A 24,009-nucleotide genomic window follows, 5' to 3' on the forward strand; every position below is an offset into this window, starting at 1 on the left:
CTTGTGATCTCTTTAGTTCTTTGAAACTTTCCTTCCTTCTCCTTCCTTAAACATCTTATTAAACTTCCTATTAAACATACATTCATTGTCTTCAGGGGATGAATCCTAATGACTTTGGTCATACCAACCAGCAGCAAATTTTGTGATGTTGAGTGGAATGTCTCAACAACTAATAGATGGGTTGCCATCTAAATTTACACTTTCACTTTTTCACTAGCGCCATCATTGGGTCAGAATTGTGATTTGAATACCTGCAAAACTAATGACATTCAGCCTCAGTTGTACTTGTACTTGTGCTAATTACCATTATGTGCCTAACAGTAGCATTTTAGCCCTTGTGAGGATGTTAGCATGCTAATGTTAGCATGTAGCTTCAAAGCACCACTGTGCCTATGGTTAGAGCAACTAACATGGCTATAGACTCTTAGTCTTATTAACCAAATGTTTAAAAAAAAGTGTGTTTACCAGTCACAGAGGCTCTAATAAACAGATATTAGTGAGTTGTAGTATGGGAAATGTGTTTTTGGAGCTTAACCCATAATAAGGACTAAAGATCTGGCTATCTCTGCCTCTGCTGCTCTGGTTTTGACAATTCTTCTTTATATCTATCACACAAAATAATTGGTCAAAAAGTTGCCGACTTTTTAAAAGTCACTGAGAAGCAAATTATAAAATGTTGGGGTCCAAAATATTCCAACAAGCAACAGCCTCCATAAAACTACAACAGCAACACCTGTAGTTTTGCAGGAATCAATGTTATAATAGTTATACCACAACATGAACTTCAAAAACATTGTCAGAAATGAAGTTTAACAGTGTGTGCCATGTCTACTCCTTCCTAATGAAGCATGTACTGGAGAGCCAAAAACCAATAATACAGGATGGCTAGTGGCTACACATATAGCAGACACGTTCATTCCATGAACTCCGGCTGAACATGAAGAATGAAAGCGACACGGTAGTGTTGTAGTAAGACAAACCCCGATCATCCTGTTCCGTCTTCAGAGTCCTGCTTCCACTAAAGTGTGATGCTCTTTCTTTTCATGTATAAAAAAAGATATTACCAGAATACTTCTGTATAACTGATTTGAATGAATCTCATCTGTCTCCACAATCTGTGACCGTGACCATGAAACCAATACAAACCACATATTCTGCAGAACCATTAAATCAAACAATCTGTGACCCTGGAAGTCTTATGACAACTTCTTTGACACGTACGGCTTTGACATGATACATCTTTTTGCTTATTTCAATGCTGCAAGGCTGAACGCTTCAAAGACGCTGCTTTTTAGCTCCATCTGCCTCTGTCACATTTCACTTAGATGTCTCAATCCAATCCGCACCACCGAGACGTATCGATTTCCCTATCCTGTCTTCCTACAGAGAAATATTATTATGATACAAATGACAGTTTGGGAAATTAACTTCTGTAAGGTAGTGACAGACAAAGAGATTAATCAGTTTGGTCAGTCAATTGTGAGACTCTTCATTTTTACATTTGTACATTTAAGTCACAATGGGGTACATCTCATTATTGCCACTCTAGGTATAAGGATCTTGATACCTATAAGCTCATCCATAATTTTCTTACTTCATATATGATCGGTTCACCATTTATGTATGAGTTATTAATGGTTCATAAGATCATTTGGAAAGTTTAAGAAAATTATTACATAACTGCCTGTTTGTTGATACTTTCCCGAGAAAGAATATAAACAATCTCAGCATAACTCGTAAATCTACCAGTGGCAAAACCCAAAGGATGCTAGTGAGACTACCAGAAAGTAGATTTACGAGTTATGCTGAGATTGTTTATATTCTTTCTCGGGAAAGTATCAAAAAACAGGCAGTTAACCTATGTCATTATTATTTTTTTAAACTTTCCAAATGATCTTATGAACCATTAACAACTCATATATAAATGGTTTGTCATTAAAATAATACTTGAACTGATCATGTATAAAGTATGAAAATACAATTATTAAGCACATTATAGATGAGCTTATTAATAAAGAATACAACATGTATAACTATGTTTATAAATGGCTTACTAATGTGTATTAACGTAAGAACAATGCTTTATAAATAATGAATTCCATATTTACTAATGCTTAACTAATGCTTTATAGTGGGTAGTTATCATAAAGTGCTACCGGTTTGTTTAGTTGTTTTAACTTAAACTAAAAGACTCACAAGGGATGGGGACAACAAATTAGCTTCAGCTAGAAGACCTGTACATTACATATGCTGCATTGCTTTTCCCTATGTAACCATGTTTATCAGTATTGTCCATTAAACTGATAAATAAATTCATGATCCCCTAGGATGAATCCTAATGTTTTTGGTCCGCCCATTTCCTGTAGTGTCTCCATTAGACAAAATCTCAGGGATGAGGGAGCTGTCCACCGTGCTAACTATGCTGACATGAAGGATTCCCGCAACAAAAATTAATAAATAATATAACTGTGTGACTGTTACAAACAATGAATGGCTATGATTGTTTTAAACAGGGTATAAAGCCCTGACTGTGTGGATGAATCCCTTGTTTCAAGTCATTCAAGTAATTCTGTTACACAGTAATGAGGTTTGCAGTCTTTGGGAGGTTTTACTGTAGGTTTTAAACTGTATTACTAGTGAAAATGTGACAAATGTATGTTCTTAGACTGCAGTATGATGAATTTAGAGTGTGTAAGGTTGTGCAATGAGCATAACAGCATATAAAACATGTTACCACACCACATAGACATCAAAATAAATGATTAAAATTCTTATGATTTTTGGTACAATGATACCAAAAACCAAATCTCCTAAGATCCTAAATTTAGTGTTAATCGCAATGTTTTCCTCAGGATGTGAAGTGCTGATGCTACAGTAGAGAGGCAAAGAAGAATTTGGGTGCTAATTTTGGATAAAAGAAATTTAAACAAGGCCACAGCAACATTTTGTTTGTCTCCACAAAGTTTCAAGGATTTTCAAGATCCCTCTCTGAGTAAAATTATATTAATATAATTATATTTTAATTAATAAACACCAATGTTACTGCTTTGTAGTATGTGCATTGGATACGTTTTTCTAAAATGTATTTTTAATAGCTGTGTTTGCAAAGATAACTCACTTTGATTACTGTTTTACTCTGGGTTCTTTGAAGCTTTGAAAATGCTCTTCTTCTCAGGGCTAATTATCATCGGAGCACCATCAAGTCCTAAATCAAATACTTGTACAATGAATCAACAGCCAAATTGCTTAATAGCCCCACTTTCTCAGTGAACAGTGAGAAATGACCTAAAGCTAAAAAGGCTTATTCTGGGGCCAGCTGCTTAACAACTAGATATTTACAAAGCCATACTGTGTGATCTCAGTCACTGTGAAACAAATATGAACAAAATGAGTATAAATAAAAAGACTAAAAAAATTCAAAGTTTCAATGTTTTTAGCTAACCTGGCGTGGCTCTAGAGATGACTATGTCACTCTCTAGAGCCACTACTTTAGTCCAGACTGAGTGCCACCACCGAGCCTAAATTTAAAAGTCAATATTTTGGTTTATATCCAAATACCTGCATAGCTAATGATAAGCCTCAAGGCATATCGTCAGGTGTATGCTTAAACAATTATATTAAACAGGTGTTTATGATCACCAATTCCATATGTAGGTTAAAACACAATCAATAACTGAAACAGAAACAGTTGTGTAGGAGGAATACAACTGGGTGAGGCCAAACTCAGCTTGCAAAGTGAGGTCGCTGAAGACAGTCTACTGTCAAAAGTCAAGCACCAATGGCACGACTGAGCACAGCAACAAGACACAAGGTAGTTATACTGCATCAGCAAGGTCTCTCCCACACAGACATTTCAAGGCAGACCGGTTTCCAGATGTGCTGTCCAAGTTCTTTTGAAGAAGCGCAAAGAAACGGGCAATGCTGAAGACCGTAAATGCCGTGGTCAGATGAAATACACATCATGCTTCTCTTCGCAATTTGAAGAACCATTTATTACAGTACTGCATTGCTCATGCGAAGCAAGCTTGGAAGAGACTGTTCCTGATTTTGATTGATTGTAAAACAGGTGCTGTCTTAAAGTTCTTTTAAGATTTTTAGATCACAGGTGCGCACGTTACAAGTGTGCTTCTCAGAAGCTGTTTTTTGTGTCTTTTATGAATCGAATGTAAGCACACCGTCAGAAATTATCTTAAGATCCTATGTCCAAGTAAAAATCTATGAACATTTTTATAAATTAAGCCCCTGCAGTATCAAGAGTCTCAGCAGAGATGCACCATAGAAAGAAAACATGAGACGTGAGAACTGATGCTGTGAGTCAATGCACTCATTATGTTTCAATTAATGACACTATGTAAACAATACAACTTTTCTACATCTTTTCTTGCTATCACATTTGTAAGTATAAATATTGAAGTTGGAGTGATTTGAATAAATAATGCAATATAGACATGTTTTTCACTGAAACACTGATGAATTGCCTTTTTCTCCATGATGTGTACTTGAAATTGCTGACTTTTCTTTGGGATCCAAACCTTATGGTTGACCAGCAGACTGCTCCTGAGTGCTTCATGAATAATGTTAACAGCATGAATGAAGACATTGTAATAATAGTTTATCACAGAGGGGCTGTTGGGCTGTTGGGCTGTTGAGCTGTGAGCGTAGAGGAAGACCATGACAGAAACCCAAGAAAATAATTGCACAAGCCCAAAAGGAATTTCTCGCCAGCCGCTGTAAGTGCACCAGCTCAGTTTGTTCCATTTTGTGTCTCAGGGGCGTTCACTTTCATTCAAGGTTACATGTTTATACTGAGAGTAAATTATGGATTGCTCATTATACCAACATTGTATGCTGAATAATTGTTTTGAGAGGCCTTCCAAGAGCAGAAACAACTCATTCTGTTATGCTGCTGCTCTTAGTGTGACCATGGAAAACAAGTGGATGTGCCCGGCATGCACAAACAGTTTTGGGTGGGTTTTTTTTGTAATGTGTTGAAATGAGGTCAGTGGATTTGAAAGAAGTGTCCAGTGTGGCAGTGCACAGCCTCATTTGTTCTTTGATTGTATGTTTCTCAGACTGGGATCAAAGGTTTACAGGGCTACATTGAGTTCTATTCCATTAGTCACCTTATCCAGTATTTCATGAGAGGATTGACAAAAAAATTCCCCGTGTCTCTGTTGGATAGTGGTATCTGTTGTGTTCACTCATCAGCCTGTGGTGCCTGTTTGATACTTAATTAAATGTTTTAATTCTGAACACATTAGTTTATTTTCTCCTTCAATAATTGATGCAAAGGTAACACATTGACCTAAAAACACATAACACCTCCCAGTGTGGCTGGTATTTACCAGGGGAACAGCTTTTGTGGTTATTCTTCTCCTGCAGGTTTTTTTAGTTGAGCTAGCTATATGTTTACTGTAGAAATTGTACAGTCCATCCATCCATCCATCCATCCATCGTCTTCCACATATCTGGGTCAGAGTTGCAGTGCCAGCAGGTAAGCAAGGTAGCAAGGCAGACGTCCTTCTCAACATCCAAAGGCATTCCCAGACCAGATGGGATATGTAATCCTTCCAGTGTGTTTTGGTCCTACCTCAGGGTCTAGGTCTAGCTAGGAAAAAGTATTTATAGCTGCACGTGAAGGCGGAGTAGAGAAAACATTTTTTGTCACTTCGATTCAAAGATTTTGTGATGGCCTCTGTCGGAGCTCGTATGTGTTGTGATGCTGTGTTGTGTGGGTTGTACAGTGTTGCAGGTTCCTAGTTGGTTGGCATCACCCTGGCCTCCAACACCACCATGAGGAATCTCAGTTATCTTTGATCAGGATATGTCCTTTAACTCCCACATTAAACAAACTGCCACCTTTTTTCAATTAAATTATTCCATGCATTTGTTTCTTCTAGGCTGGATTATTGCAATTTCTTATTTTCAGGCTTCCCGATTAAATCCTTTAAGACTCTTCAGCTGATCCAGAGTGCTGCAGCACGTGTTGTGACAAGAACTGGGAAAAGAAATCATATTATTCCCACATTAGCTTCTCTGCACTGGCTCCCTATAGAATCCAGAAAATATAAATATATTTAAAATCCTTCTGCACACCTAAAAAGCCCTTAATGGTCAGGCACCATCATATCTTAAAGAACCTACAGTGCGTTATTACGCCACGAGAACATGGCTCTCCCAGGATGCAGGGTTACTTGTGGTTCCTAGAATCTCCAAAAGTAGAATGGGAGCCAGAGCCTTCGGCTATAAAACTCCTCTCCTGTGGAACCACGAAACTGGTTTGAGTGAGGCAGACACCATCTCTACATTTCCGAATAGGCTTAAGACTCTCCTCTTTGATAAAGCTTGTAGTTAGCGCTAGCTCAGGTGAGTCCTGAACCATCCTGTCACACTTCACAAAAAACAATTTGACAAAACCTGCTACAGTTTGAACACACTAGTCTAATCAAAAAATGAGGCCATTTCCCAAACTGACAATCTACATTCAAATATACAGTACACAGTAAGTAGTCACACATTGTGCCGTGCTGCAGAACTCATTAACATGACCACAAATTAAATAAAGGCTACAAGGGCTGCAGTGGGATAAATAAAATAGTCAATTTATATGCAAATCTCAACCTTTTACAGACAAGAGGCAAAACTAACCTCTTTTCTCACAAATATTTTCTGCATTACTGTGTAATGATGTACACAGCATAATTTGCTTGCCTGTTTGGGAGAGTACTCATTAGACCATCTCAAAAATGTCAACCTTTCCCATTTTCACCCAATGTGAAAATCACTAAATAACCTTTCAAAATGATTTAACAATATTTATGACTTTGGCAAAACATGCAAAGGGGATCTCTCTCTTTCTCTCTGTATGATGTTTTGTATAGTAGCACAGTGCAACAAAGCCAAAGCTGTGCAAGGTCACAGTGAGGTCCGACTCAGAAATGAACAAAAATCAAAGAGCAAACAACAAAGTGGGAAAAAAATATCCAAGTGTACCATAAGTGTAGACTAATACACTGTAAAGTTCCCCTAATTCAAAAAATACATTGCTTGCCAAAGAATTAGGGATCTATCTAGTATCAAGGGGGTGATGGAACAGTGGACACACATTCCTTTGGTGTGAGAGACCCAGGTTCGAATCCACTGTGAAAGACCAATGTGTCCCTGAGCAAGACACTTAACCCCTAGTTGCTCCAGGGGTGTGCGACCTCTGACATATATTGCAGTTGTAAGTCAGCGTCAGCTAAATGAATAAATGTATATGTAAATGTAAATCACGCTGCACCTCATTTTGTCCTCATTATGGTGGTGATGCAAAGCCCCAGCCAAAACAGGTGCCACTCAAACCAGCCAACTTAGCTTCAACAGGTTAATTACCCACTGGCTGTATCCCTGGGGGAATTTCCTGTGTTTATCTCAATCAAGTTGTGTTGGTGGAGCCAGGTTTGGCCCTTGGACAGCTGCTCTGTTGTACGCAGCAGCAATCACAAAAAAATAATGGGACAAACAACATGATGAGTGGGTCAACTGAAAGGTCAAACCGTAAAGAACCGTGCCTAAAAACACCTCAAAGTTATCTAGAGAGCTCTGCGACCTGGACTGATCCAGGCCCAGACACTACTAAAGTAGTGTCCCTGATTAAAAAAACAGACACCATGTGGCTTGATGCTACAGGAAGCTACAGGATTTGGCTTTGTAAGAGTGAAACATGTCCTCTTCCTGACACCTCAAGTCAACGTAAAGAGGTGGATTCAGATGGATAGCTACAAAAGTTCTTTAGTACATTTAAGAAGGAATTGTTAACAACAAATCTTTAAACGGAACTAACATTACTGAATCACCATAGTCACTGACTGAATTTGTAGCTTTTACGAGTTGACCCCCCCTGACTGAGAGCACTGTTGTCAGCTCAGCTACAAGACCAGTGTTGCGTTACTCAGTAACGCATTACTGTAATATTATTAATTTTCCCAGTAACTAGTAGTGTAACGGATTGCTTTTCCAAAACAGTAATTTTATTACAGTTACTAATCCAAGTAACGCTGCTTTACTGCGTTAATGAACGCACCGTCCTTGATGTGAATGTGCGACTGTGCGGCAGGTCAGCAGCACTGGACTTTGTTGTTCATGTCTGCTAGCCAAAAACTAAAGGAAGAAAGGAGAACGAGGGAGAGAGGCGTTCTTTCCACAGCTGTAAGTAGCTACTGCCATTATTGTGTCACAACCTAAGATGCAAAGGACATTGTCGTCTAGTGTAAACTCTGAGCGACCAGCAAAATGCTTTCAAACGTGAACAATTCTACTTCTTAATTTATCAAAGAATTCGGTAGAGAGTGGTGTTAATGTAACGTTTGTAAAAATACTGAATACTGCTCTTATAAATACATGTGCAGAAAAACAGTGCTTTCCATACATTGATTTATTTGTGGCGGCCCACAAATGAATCAGTGGGATAATTGACCACCACATATTGATTTTCTAATTTTTTTTACTAGGCGTACTGATAACTCTGTTCTAAATGATAGGCTGCTGAGCAGTTAACCTGATTGCAGTGATTGCTTCGGCTAGTTTTGTATTGACCTGACAATGACAGCTTGACCAGACAGAATGTACTACTGAACTGTAGGCAGTCAGAATCAGCACTGAACATGTTGGCCATGTGAACGGTGTTCCCTTCACTTACTGAAGTGCATTTGAACGGTGAAGTGTTCACTTACTGTGCAACGGTGAAGTGTTCAGTTACTTACGTACTTACTGAAGTGCAACGGTGAAGCGACCGCTTGGCTTAGGACATACGTATAGGGAACGAACTGCAATGGCAGTGACTAATGATCTTTGAATTGAACAATACAATTTGAATAAGCAAAGTGATTCATGCTTTCCATCTCTGATAGCTACCCGAGAGCTTTCTTAAAGTTTGTTAAAAAAACAAAAAACAGAATTAATCTAGCATTGTGTTTCTCTTCATTCATTCACATTGACAGTGTGCTCATTTTAGCCCATTTCTGTTTTGGTTTGCATTATTTTGCCTTAACCAAATAGTGGTAAGTGATGCATCTATCTTTCATCAGTGTCAATAAATCAGCAGTACTAGAAACAGTCAATTAAATTAAGGATCAAAGAAATGTGCCAATTTGAGAACAGGTTAGTCCCATCAATGCTTGTCGCCCTTTTTGTGGCCCTTTTTCTGTCCCTATTTTTTATTGGACCCATCTAAGTAGCTAGTAAACTATGTAGGAAGTAAGAGTTAACAAATAGTGCAATTAATATAAGAAATTGCACTATTCGTTAAATCTTACTTTTTTGCTTACCCCAGTGATGCAATTCACGCTAATAGCTCTTACTAGTATCTATTGTCGCTTGTAGATCTCCTACTTTATAGATGATTTTTTTTGTTGCATTATTGATGCTTGCAAATTGTTCCTCAAATGTAAGTCACTTTGGATAAAAGCGTCATGCCAAATGAGTAAATGTAAATGTAGGAACTCACTCTCTAAATGGTTGTGGTAGTTGTGGGCACTCATGCAGTAGTCTGGAAATTCATAACACTACGATCATGGTCTTGACAGTGGAGATCAACAATAGAAACCACAACCCTAAAAAAGTTAATTGGGAAGCAAGACAATACTAAAGGTCTACCTTCCCCAAGGAACAGATCTAATTTTCCACATATTGTTTGCACCTACCATGTTCGAATGAGCTGCTAGTGGGAGTCATAAATCCACCATCTTGTGTTTGAACATAGTGTAAACATCTCCAAATAAATGTATAATCCCTACAGATCCTTACCTGGAAACTCAAGTAAAGCCTTGGCCCTTGGTAATCCTGTTTCCCTTTCCCTCTTTTCTAGCTCACCCTCACAATCCACTTTTCAAGGCTATTTGTGTTATACTGTGCTTCTGTCACACTTAACATGGTTGACTGTCTGTAAGGAAGACATGTGCTCTAAAAGTATTTTATTTTTAATTAACTTCTTAGTGTCAGTTGTCCTTTGAATTTGATCTTTTTGTGAAGATCTTTATTATGCTTTACAGCCAGGATTTGGATAAAAAATGAAAGAAAATTAAAACCAGACGGACTTCAGATGAAAGTACTTTATTACAATGACCATACTGTATGTAGAGATACGTATAGAAATTGCTCTCCCTTTTGCTCTGAAGACAGGCATGTCACACCTGGGTTCTTGTAATTCACCAACAAAGACAAAATGCGATCAAATCTAGTTAGCTTATGTGTTTGCATTGAAATTAGGGTCTTACATTTTACAAAGCCTGTAGAGGAATGGCTCATATGTTATGTGACAAAAATGAACAGATATCATAAGACCGGGGAAAATGTCAAGTGGTAAGAAAATTAAGAACCCAACCACTGTCAAAGATAACACACACCAAAGCTTTTACGTGAACAATGGAAGTGACGGTGTAAAATGCTTTTCGTCCATTATACTTGTCTGCTTCCCTCAGAGCAGAGCAGCCCCCTGGGACATGCCTCAAAGAGGAAGCAGGGGACAGCACCCACTGCTCCTCCTGAAGCAGATATTGTTGCTCGCGTAGACCTTGAATTCAGATCCAAAGCATCTCTACGGGCCTGCACACCCTAATGGATATCCTGTGGTGTTTAACAAGCATGGAAAGAAGCGTGGAGGGATGCTATGCTGGAACAGAGAACCATTCCTCCTTGAACAGCGCTAGAAAGGAAAATCACAGGAACCTATTCAGATGCATTGGCTGGTAGCTCTTTGTGTTTGAGTCCATTGTTCTTGGCATTTCCGCACACCCCTTCCTGCAACTGTGAAAGTATATTCAATACTTTCAGAAGATAGAAGACTTGCTCCAAAGTTAACTATCTTCAAATTCGGCTTAAAAACTTTTCTATTCTCCACTGTCTGTGACCAAAACTTGAGCATCCAGCTCACACGTACCTTATATTTGTTTCTCTGGCTTTATCTTTTTTTTAAATTACTTTCTCTCCTCTTCATTTGTATTTCAGTGTGTTATGCACTTTCTCCTATTTGATGTTTTTATGCATTATGTGAAGCACTTTGAATAGCCTCTGTATATGAAAGGCGCTATTTAAATTAAAATAGCTTCACAGTAATTTATTGAAAATCACATTCTGTAAATAGAGCTGTCTCACTGTTGATAATGTTACACAATGCTGTGCATTAACAATTCTTCGTATAGTCATAGTGATTTGATATGCAATAGCATATATCCTATCATTCCTCTCATTTTTATATAGTGTAGGTGTTTGTAAAGGCGAAATCCTTAATCTAAATAAAAGGTTCACTCACTACCGAAAGTTAAAGCACAAGATTAGATTTAGCTGTTAATAGATTAAATATACAGGCAGATTCTGGGCAACAACTACAATGTCACTCATTTTGTTTCTGGTAAAGTTTGTAAACACATCCGGAAAAATAACTTTCAATTATCACCAGTAAACAAACAGAAAATACTGCAGTGTTGTAAAGCTGAGGGACAAAAACAATGAATGCTACATTTCCTGCAATGCAACCAAGAGAGTGTTTTCATCAGATTCTCTTGGACCCTGTCAAACACCCGCAGTCTTTCTGTGAAAGAAACTTTAGACTCCAAGACAAAGGCAAAACCACAGCACTTCTTTTTCTCCTCTTTTTTCTCTATTAAATCATTAATTACATCACTGGGGGTAATCGTCTGAGACTTATTTCCAGTGACGAGTATTAATATGTCCACTATCATAAGTAAGGAAGTCATACTTCCAAGAGACTCAGAGCAATTAACCACTGTTTGTCCGAGATGCAAAGATGTTAAGAAGCCTGTATTGGTGGTCCTGAACCTGTAAAGTCCAAGCAACGAGATCCAACGAGTTCACTAGAATGAAGGAAAGCCCTGGTCAAGACTCTGAATGCCACTCAGTTTCATTCCAGGCTGAAGATGTGTCACATTTTTGTTTGCATCTGAAATTAATGCTAAACATGAGACAGTCACTTCTAAAGAGTGGAAACCAAATTGCTGCCTTCAACATTCAAGGGTGTTTTCTCTCATCAAAAGAGTGAAATTTATTTAAGTTGAATTTAACACTTCATTCAATAACTTACTGTATTATTTTTGCTTGGCCCTGAAAATTCAAACTTGTGTTTCCTTTATGTCAAAGTTTGTCGTGTGTGCAGGCGGGAACAGGTTTTAGGACCCAAAATGAGGACAAGTAGGCGTGACAGATAAAGTCTCTTAGAATTTATTAAACTAAAGGAGGAACCAAACTTACAGCAGAGTTCAAAATTCAACAAAGGAAATCCATAACCAAGGTTGTCTGCAGAGCAGCAAAAACACAGTCCGTAACAGTGAATAATCCAAGGGTTGACAGAACAAAAGATCAATCCATAAACTTGGCAGTTAAACAGGCAGGCAGGCAAGCAAGCAAGACACATGACAGTAGATGAACATACAACAAACCAGCAACAGCTGAACAGAAGGGACACACATTTAAGCACAGGCTAACGAGGACGGCGGGCGCACAAACATGTGATACTAATAATGACAGCAGATAGTAACAGGCAGGCAGGGTGGTGAACTGACAGAAACACAGACAGATACCATACAGGAACATGAATACATATAAACAGATATACTGTACAGGGCACAACAGACCAAAGCAAGATAAGACAAATGAACAGAACAGAACAAAGAATACACCCAAACAATCACGAAAACAAGCAGACAGATCAAAACCAAATAAAACATGGAAACAGACTGAAACTAGAATCACAGAACAAACTGACATAAAACAACCAAACAAGGAGAGGTAAATAACTAACACCAGGCAGACAGGTTGCAGAACACAAGACAAGAATCAAACTGCAGTGGATCTCACAACACAGAACAGACAACGCACAAAACTAACAAAACAGAGCAGACACCCAAACTAACACTTAGCAGACAAGGCAAAACTAATACCAGCAGAGACCAGAACTCAACAAGACATTAAACCAACAGAAACGACACTAAAGCACAGGACACACCAAGCAAACAAAAGAATAGACACATAACAGATCAAAACTAAATAACACAGAACAGGCAGAGAATTAACCTAAACATTACACCATGACAGAAAAACCCAAGAAGACAGATCACTTTATTAACACTAATAACTCACTTTCACAGATGTTACTCTATGGTAATGCTATATTAATATGTGGACGTGGTCTGGATAACATAAAGAAGAAAACATGCAGTTTGTCTGAATGTTGATACGGTATTTTAAATTTCATTTTATAACAGTTTTAAGTATCTATTACCATAAATGCATATATGATCCATAACAATGTTTTCAGTGATGTATAAAGACCTTACATAATTACCCATTATGTTTTTATTACTTTAGAATGAGCAATTTCTATCTACATAACCGCAGGTCCCCCTTTCCATGGACTTATCACTACGTTGAATACGTCTGTTCAAAGAAGAAGAATATACAGCAGGGGTTGGCAAATAAGTTTAGCATCAGAGCAAATTTTTTTGTATCTATTAGATGGTGGGTCAGAATATAAGCCATAATATTTGGCTTAAATGTTAAGGTGTTCAGTTAGCTCAGTTGGTAAAGTGCAGGACAAAAAGGTTGTGTGTTCAATCTTATCTTGGGACAATATTTTTCCCATACCCCTAAATTGATTATGAACAATGCTTCACATGCTCACAATAAAGCATGTGATGCAGTGTGTGTGTTCCAGTGTTTGACCTGCATCCATCAACCTACGGAGGCTTTCTCATTTCCCCAGTATCTCCAGGCAGAGGACATTTAGGGGAATCACGTTTTCTGACGGCTCTTTCAGAGGTGTGTCAAGCAGGCAACAGACTCTTTTAATGTTGTTCAGAATTTTCCAAAGTAAAAGCTCTCAATTAAATTGAAATAAAGCATTACTAAAAAAAACATGTTCTCGAGCTTTTATTTTGCAGGCAAAACCACTAAAGAGGAAGTTGGTTGGTTTTTTTGCCGCTATCAAAGCACTGCAGGCCAGATATTATTGCTGGCGGGCAGTTTTGGAAAAGGTCCATAATCGCAGAGAGAATTATCATGTTTCCCATGTTAATAAATGCCTTTGTATAAACTTTATTATGTGGTTTATAATGGACTGTGGTGCGGAAACAGTGACAATGTCTCAAACTCTTGGCTTAAATTTTCCATGTTATCTGTCAGTGGCCACGTCACAATAGCATACGGTTTTACTGAATAATTAAGTAAATACTGTATAATTTCTTAATATATCTATCTAAATAAACCTAATTTCTTGACTGGCTACTGTCTGCTGTCTCAGAAGACCCCACCCTTTGTCCTTTGTCAGCCACCGTAGCTATCCTATGCTATTTGAAGGGAGGTGGAGGGGTGGACTTCTGGGTAGACTAGACAGTTAGTTGCAAATTGCAACCTCACTGCTAGATGACACTAAATCTTACACACACTTTTACAGCTTTAAAGCTGCACTAACCAATATTTTTATACTAACAATACCTTAAATTACTACATTTTAATGGAAAGGTGTTGCTCATAGTGAAAAATCCACAGACAGTCATAACCAAACTCTTCAGTTCCCCCCAGCTCTATGAAGCATTTTAGCGTCATTTCATTCATTATCGCCTACAACTTTATGGTTTAGTTTACCACTTTCATCAATCTTATTCCCAGCTGCAGGAGCATGCGGCTAATTTCAACCACATACAGTAAGTGTAAGATAGCTAACTGGTGAAGACAGTGGGGCATTTAGCAAGCTGAAGTATAAGATATTTTTCTTAGGAATTGGTGGATACCAAAACAGAGTCACGATTAGAATATTAGATTTGTTTGGTGGGCAAGAACTCCAAATGAATATTAATCAAACATAGCGTTAGGTCAGGCAGGCAATGAAGTCAGCTCAGCTCCCAATCCCAGCACATCAGCTGATAGCAGCCATCAAAAAGCCAGCCACATCAGCTGACAGCTCAGGTGATTCCTCTCTAAGCATTCATTGGTAAATTCCATACAAGGTGCCTAAGCTGCTATTGCTTGCCTGCCCTTTCTGCTTCCTCTGCAAGCACCTTGTAACCCACCGCCACCCCAGTTCCTCCTTTCAGGCTGTATCTGATGCCTGCCCTGTTCTGTACCCTGGGTTGTCTTTACTGCTGCTCTCTTCCTCTGGCTTTTCATGTAAGCTCATGGATGTGTAGGGAGGTGTGGTCCCAGAACCGTACCATGCCGCCAAACATAACTTACTGTGGCACAAATATCAGTTCCTTTGAGGAATGTTGTCCTGACTGAAATGTTATTTTGTGTCTGTTTGGTGTCAAAAAAACATGTTCGCCATATCAACCTCATACACTGATGATATGGCAGCTTTGAAGAAATGTTTTCTTGTCTTTAGAAAAATGACTGCTTAGTGCCAGTCTTTATCCAGATCATGACTACAACAACTAGACAATGAAAAAACATGTTTATCGATATCGCTCTGATTTAATATAGGTAACATTAACATATAATTCCTTGTCTGCATGGACATAATGTGTATATATAAAAATAAATAAACAGATAAATTGTTGTCCATTGTAATGTCATAACATGCAGTAAACGAACATTAAATATTATATCTTTATATATTATATTATATCTTTTCACCCCCCATGCTACTCTAGTAATTATTTTACACTTTTCATGATGTCTGATAACACCAGTCAAGAGACCTAACAGGGACAACAAAGTCAAAAACAGTGAATGTGGGGTCCCCCTCATTAGTGTGCATCTGGTGGCACATGGTAAGCTCAGTGCAGAGCATGGGATGACCCATATTCCTGCCCTGTTATCTCTGATTGCTGCACTGTGGCAGAGGCTTGATTAAGTGTTTTCAGCCACCGTGCCGTGCTTGAAGTGTGGTAGGAAGTGAAGGCTAACATTTGACTTTCAAATGAGTCTGGCACAGCTAAACTTGGAAGCCACATATAGGGGGGATATTCTTGAACATTGGAAACAGAAAAAGATAGAGAGACTGAAAGGAGCAACAAAGATGTGAAACAAGAGAACAACTACGAGTGAGAGCGGCGTTCCATCTCGGAGAAACCTTCATGTTGTGAGTAAACACACCAGTGAAAGTCCCGCTCTGTAAACTAAAGTTATTGCAGGAGGACGGATGCAGGCGCTCAGTCTGTTTTAATCTAATGTGTGTCATTCAGTTTTCTGCCAAGGCGCTCTGCTATTTGTGGTCATTGTGGAGGGGAATAGTTAATTATTGTGCATAAAAGTGTGTCAGCATTCAGCATGTCACAGTTAAAAAGACAGTGAGGGCGAACATCTGCTGGGACAGTCATTGAAAAGTCACTGAAAATAAAAGAGTTCACAAGTCAACGAAGGTCAGACTGAAGCACTGTCAAGTGTTCTCCCACTCAGTTTAGTTTTAGTGAGTGAGAAATTACCTTGAGTGTTGGTACACCCTGAGAACCTGTAATGAGTGAGAGCTTATCAACAGGCAATCATCAGATCCTATTTTAAAACATTGAGGGGAAATGAATATTCAAACAGTGTGGCTGATTAATGTGTCACACTGTTAAATGAAAAGTAACTTTTGCTAAGGGTGTCAAGTGCTGTGTGTATGAGGATATCACACAGATTAGCGAGACAGCCCACAGCAACAACCAGATACATATGTACATTGCTTATACAATTATCCATATAAAAACTGTATGTACTCCTGACATAATGCTTTTTCAGTGGTTATAGGTTTTATGCCACCGTCACATCACCTAATATCAGATTTTAGAGAACATTTGTTAATGGAACACATATGGAACACTGTCTGTGAATATGTGAAATATTTATTGCTTTAACACATGAAGTCTTCAACATTTCTTTCCAATTTGCAAATGGAATTTTCCAAGTTTACTGCAAAGGATTAAAGACACAATAGTCTGGCATGTGCAGCAGGTGGCAAGACGACAACTTAAGCACCTTACCAAGGCACCAGTGATTTGACGAACACAGAGGATTCCACATTTATATTTTTACTGAAATGATCTTCACAAAACTTGGACTTCGATGTGTGTTTCACAGCCCAGGAATTCTGTTCATATTGGAAAATCTGCAGCACACAACTTTGGTCCAATGCAAACTTTCAATAATAATAATATGAATATTAATACTAATATTATAAACTTATATTTTTATAGCACCTTTCAAGAGACCCAAGGACTCTTTATCCATAACACATTAAAAAAGCCATACACACACTAAATAAAGGTAAATAAGGGCTATAGGCCTGGGTAAATAGGTGAGTTTTTAGCATTTTTTCCTGAAGGTAGGGGTTGGGACGCATTATTTTTTTTCCCACCCTCTTGTTTTCTGATTGGCTGGTACTCGTCACTTGCATTCCTCCTTGTGATTGAATGCTAGCTATGAGTCTTTCCTTACTGTAGTGTGATTGGCTTGTAGCCTACGGTTGACACCAGAGCCGTTGAAAGCGCTCTGGTTAACCGACACTATTGATATTGAAGATAATGTACAATGTATAATACAAAATCACAAAGAAATCGCAGCAAAACTTTTTCAATTAACATTACACTCAATCTTGAACCAAATAAGAAAACAGGCAAAATGATTTAATGGCAATAAGAGCAACTGTACAATGCAGTGGAGACAGGTTTTATCCAAAAATGACTCATCAAATTCCAATTGATGAAAGAACCGTCAGTATACACAGTTAACTGACTGTACTCCCATTTCTATGGGTTTACATACAACTAACTAACTATATACAACCAACTCCTCAGCCAACGGGTTGAGTGTTACAATGAAACTGTCCATTATCTTGTGTTTCTGCAACGCACCTCTACAGCCTGAGACACGTTTTGAGTCCCAGACTTTACTCCTTCTGGGTAGCTGTAGCAAGGGGTTCATGGTTGCTGCATTTTTCTTTCTAGCCTTCCAGCAGAGAGTCAACGTCTACCCACCAAGCTTCAACTTTTGGCGGGCAACAGAGATTGGCTCCACAGCTATGATTGTACCTAGCACAGTTAGCTGCCTGCTGTTGAGCTAACATCCGATCACAAAGAGCGACAGCCCTAACAGCTAGCATCCAATCATAAGGACGCGTGCAAGTGACCAGCCAAGCAGAACACAGGAGGGCGGGACTTGTCGAAACTCTGGCAGGAAACAAAATTATGCGATTGCAACACTGAAGGCTCTGTCCCTGAAGCCGGCATTCTGGTGTAGGGGATGGATGGCAAACCCTTGTCTTTGGACTGCAGATTCTGGAACAGGTGTATAGTAGGGATGGAGAAGGTCCAGTAGGTACAGGAGGGCAATAACATGAAGGAATTTATAGGTGAGAAGGAGGACTGTAAGTGATGTGGTGCTGACCTGGAGCCAGTGAATGTGAGCAACTGAGTTCTGTATTGGAGCCAGTCCTGGACTTCGTGGGGTGCACCAGACAGGACCCCATTGCAGTAGTCCACAGTAGTCCAAGTGTGAGGTAAGAAAGACATGTATAATTGTCTTTCAGAGCCAACGCCCAGCAGAATGTAAATATGTGGAGGTCAGGGTGGTGGATGACCTGTGGTGCATCCAACTTTCATGCAGGACAGTTTTTGCACACTGTCACTATCCAACACTTGATGTTAGTATTTTCTAAGCCATGATATTTCTCTATCCCTAACATAGTAACTATGCGTGTATACTGTATACTGTATATCGTGGGAAAAAAAGGAATTGTATTTTTGTTTTTTTTTAACACTAATCTGGCTGTTAAATCCATCCGAAATCTACAATTACCTGAATACATCCCTTAAAATAAATAAATAACTAAATAAATAAGTAAATAGAAAAATAAAATGAATAGCTCATTCTCAATAAATGGTTACTGATATGATAGCAATATTACCAAAGACGATTACTGTGAGCAACAGAAGACAAGATTGCAAGTCATGTCAGCAGGCTTTTGAGAAGTGTGTAGAGAAGTATTCCTACTATGACATGTACAACGTGCACACATTTTGCTTGCTTGTGGTGCAGGCAGAGAGTCTTCCTCTGCCACATCTCCTATATCCAGCTAACCGAGGACGGATGCAGGCAGAAAGTGGACTTGTGGTTACTGATTTTGTGAGTAATCCTCAATGTAAACATTATTTTTAGTGGTAATAGTGGCTGTTAGGCTCTATGTAGCCTGACAATGAAAAAACAAAAAGTGTGTGTTTTTTAGGTCCCAGTGCCTATTACAGTGTGAACCAGCTATAAAAGTAACAATCCACCCTCTGTTGACATACACTCTTGGCTGCTCTGCAGATTTTTATGTGAGCTACTGATGTGCTAAAAATAACTGTCCTACTGACTTTGTAGTCTGCCATACCTCGTCTATATGGATGACATATGGAATTACAACTAACACCAATGGAATTTCGAAAATTTAGAAAATATGGGGCATTCAGTAGGAATAATGCCAAGTGATTGCAGCTCAAAACAGGTACATTTACAGACACCACCTGGTTGGCCTTCAATGTTTTGAATATTATTGAAACATCAGGTGCGCTGGTAATTTTCCACTTCAGTTGATGGAGTGTAGATTTACTGTACATAAAGCACTCCTGGAGCTTTCACAGTACAGCTGGCCCATAAAGGCGATGTTCACAGTGGTGTCAAGATAACTAAACACATTTGTACATTTTGTAATACATTTTGACTGCAGTGAGATTGGGGTGCTCCCCTGTGACTGTGCTCTAAATTTAGAGCTTCAGGGATGTTTGCCAGTAAACAGAAGCATCAAAGGGTAAAAAGGTCCAGAAGTCGTGAGAAATATTTTGCATCTCTGTTTGAATGAATGTTTGCCATCAACTTTGTTTTGATGCATAAGATTCCCTTCACTATTCTGGTCCCTCCCTCATGCATTTATGAATTGACAGATACATTTTTCAGTCAGCCAGCAGCATGTGGCCACTAATGTTCTGACCTGACAAATGTAAATGATTTGTTGCTTTTCCAAGATTCAAATGAAATCAGCTTTCATTCATCTATGCCTGATGATTATTTCAGAATCATGCAGGGATACTACTCCAATTACAAACACTAGTAAAACTGTAGCATTATTAAATTTACTACAGTAATATCTCTCCCTATGAGCGCATTTGAGACCTCATAGAAACTTCATCTCCCTTTTTGGATTACACCAGAAATATGAAATTCACTCCATGATACACATATGCACCACTCACTCTTCATCAGAAAGGGGATGTAAAATACTGTTATCCAGATATACTGGCATAAATAGGGCCCTTAAAGCTAATATGTGAAGCTTTCAACCCCATCACTACCCACTCTTAAAGTTGAGTCATTACATTAGTACCCCATGTCAGATGAACTCCACCGAATGGCATGGGGAGGTGATTTGGTGCTTACATACAGGCCCAGAAGTGAAATGACTAAGGCACTAGAGATAGAGAGTGCACTCAAATCACCAACCAGCACCCCAGTCAGAAAAGGGTCCAATTTCTTCCAAGAGTGCTTGGCTCCTCTGCCAAGTGTCAAGCGTGGAGATGAGATAACTCCAGGGCTGTCTAAGATCTCTGATGAGCCAGGATGTGAGAATGAGGAAAACAGTAAACAATACTGGAGAAAAAACATTCCAGGTCCTTGGCACAGTATGCGGTTGCCAAGGAAACACACAATGATATTCAAGGGGAACCACTAGCGGCTCAGACACAGTCCGTTTTGCTTCATCCCATAATGATGCATATAGTTTGTGTTCCTATGGTTCTTGTGTTTTTGGCAGTTACCAGGTTACAAAAATGAATCGTCTACAAGTAGGGACAAGGCAACGGCAATAAAATGCAAACTATATGACTCATCATATAAGAGTATGAAATAATGAGTCTGGATTTATAATCAAGCACAGTGTTTTTTTCAATAGACATAGATTACTTCATGCTTTCTAAATGCTGAGTCTTGCTTCACTGTGAGAGTAGGGAATGTAACACTCAAAGGTTAGGGGTTACTTTAAAAAGGAAGAAATGGATTTGAAATTCTACAATATTTGGTTTAGTTTGGTATTTAAAAGCACGTAGATTTAGGATTCATAACTGTAGATTTTGGTAGGGACAGGGCAACTCTTCAAGTCAAGTTTTGCTTTGATAAATATGTAATAATGTGTAATATGTAAATTGAAATAAATAAGTGATTTTATTGAATAAGTTAATTTGTTATAATTTGTTCAAAGTCAGCATATAATCATTTGATTTCATTCATGTTGATGTAAGCATGATAATTTGCAAAAGGCAACACATGTAAGCTTTCTGTTGGTGATGTAGGTTACCATCGCTATTGGAGAAAAAGAACTCATTGCTCATTGAGGTGAATTTCTGAAAACGTGGTTTTGATGAGGCTCAAGTAACAACAACAATGTGTTTAAAGGTTCAGTGTGTAAAATTTCTGAGGATCTACCAACAGAAATGCAATATAAGATCCATAACTATGTTTTCAGTGGTGTGTAAAGACCTTACACAATAAACCATTATGTTTTTATGACCGTAGAATGAGCCAATAATGTCTCCATAACCGCGTGTCCCCCCTTCCATGGACGTCGCCAACTTTCGTCACAACTTTCTTCTTGTTCTACTTCTGGTAGACTTCAGACAGTGTAGACACTCATCACTATGTTGAATACGTACATTAGAAAAATAAGTAGTAATAATATACAACAGGGGTAGGCAAATAAGTTTTGCATCAGAGCAATATTTTCAACCATAAAATGGTGGATGAGAGCATAAGCCATAATATTGACTCTCATTTACATGTTGTTCGGTTAGCTTAGTTGGTAAGGCACAGGAGAACTCAAGAGTTGAGTTTGATTCCACTTTGGGACAACAGCATGTGCTGCAATGTTTTTGTTTCGGTGTTTGATGTGCATCCATCAACCCGCTGACGCTTTGACCTGCATGCGCAGAAGAATAATATGACATCACACGCAGCACGCTGTTGTAGGCTACAGAAGTAAACAAGAAGCAACAGAGGTTAGCTCCAGTTAGCTCACGGGAGACTCACGTTTTTCTCACGGGTCACATTTCTCCTGAATTATAAGTGTTCACAACTTTCTGTTCTTTTTTTTATGGTTTCTGGTGCTGTACAACACATCTGCCCCACAACTCACTCCGTCTCTATGAAAAGATCAGATTCTATGTAACTTGGCCTGTTCACACTGTCATAAAAAGATTTGGGTCACATTGGCCTGCAGTCTAACTATTGCTGGCATGACTGAGATTTATTTCAGCACCGCTATCAAAGTATTTATTTATTTTTATTTTTTGCTACTATCAAAGCACCATTATCTGACCGCGGGCCAGAAAATATTGCTGGCGGGCAGTTTTGGCGAGGGTCCATAATCACAGAGAGAATGAATGCATTTCCCTTGTAAATGTTTGTATCAACTTTATCTAATGTGTGGTTTATAATGGACTATGGTGCAGAAAGAGTGACAATGTTACACACTCTTGGCTTACATTTTCCATGTTATCTGTCAGTGGTCAAGTCACAATAACATATGGTTTTAATGAATAATTAAGTAAATATAATTTCTTAATAAATATACCTAAAGAAACCTCATTCCTTGACTGGCCACTCTCTGCTGTCTCAGAAGAGACATCTTTTGTGCTGTGTCAGCCACTGTAGCTGTCCTACGCTTTTTGAAAGGGTAGGGGGCAGTGGTAGACTGGACAGATGTCTGTGAAGGTTCTCAGTCATCCAGGTTCTAGTTATCCAATGAAGGTTGAGGTCAAGGGCAACTGGACTTTGTTAGAAGATACTAGAAGACGTTTCGTCCCTCATCCATGACACTTCTGACTGACTGGTAGGGAAACTCAGCTATTTAACCTCTGGGATCGTTAGCTAGGATCGTTGATACCGCTGGTTTGTTAGTGCTCCTGGCTGTGGTAACGACAGTCATCATGGTCGTCTGAGCCACCCATGGCCAAGTCTAAACGACCATTGTTGGCATCTTCACCTGAGGCCAAGGAGTTGGCCCTTCTGCGTTGAGCCATGCGTTTGTGTAGCGTTTGTTTAGTTTCCCCAATGTACAGTTCTGCGCATTCCTCACTGCACTGGATGGCATACACTAGATTGCATTTCTTGTGTTTGGGTGTGCGGTCTTTCAGGTGTACCAGTATCTGTCTTAGTGTGTTCTTGAGTTTAAAAAACACAGGGATGTGGTGTTTATTGAAAATCCTCCTGAGTTTCTCTGATACTCCAGACACATATGGAATCACAATGTTGTTGCGTTTGACCTTCTTGGTTCTTGACGTTGGTCTTCTTCCTGGATTTTGTGGCTGTTTTCACAAAGGTCCATTTAGGATAACCACAGGCTGTAACAGGTTTCGCACGGCTCCTTAAAAAGTCTTAAAAGGTCTTAAAATAAAATCATGGAAAATAAGGTCTTAGATTGTCTTACCGTAAATCTGCTATAGGTATTAAATTCACTGATGGTGCGTTTAAGGCCAGTGGTAACTGTTGGGCTTCTGTAAATAATAATAATAATAATAATCCTTATTTGTAGAGCACTTTTCAAAAACAAGTTACAAAGTGCTTTAACATGTGTAAAGAATAATACAAAAAAAAGATAAGAGCATGAAAATTTAATATAAAATTAGTAAAATACAATAAAATAAAAGGGATAAAATAAAGTCAAATAAGATCGGGAAAAGCTCTCCTATAAAAGTATGTTTTAAGAAGGGACTTAAAAGAGTTCACTGACTCAGCCGACCTGATTTCCTCGGGCAGGCTGTTCCAGAGCCTCGGGGCCCTGACAGCAAACGCTCTGTCCCCTTTAGTTTTCAGTCGAGACTCTGGAACAGACAACAGACCTCTGCCCGAGGATCTCAAGGTACGTGCTGGTGCGTATGGGACTAAAAGGTCAGAAATATAACAAGGCGAGAGGCCATGAAGAGCTTTAAAAGTGATCAATAGAATTTTAAAGTCAATTCTAAAACATACTGGGAGCCAGTGTAATGAAGCTAAAATAGGAGTAATGTGGTCATA

Source organism: Micropterus dolomieu, linkage group LG11 (assembly GCF_021292245.1).
Source record: "Micropterus dolomieu isolate WLL.071019.BEF.003 ecotype Adirondacks linkage group LG11, ASM2129224v1, whole genome shotgun sequence".
NCBI classification, from domain to species: domain Eukaryota; kingdom Metazoa; phylum Chordata; class Actinopteri; order Centrarchiformes; family Centrarchidae; genus Micropterus; species Micropterus dolomieu.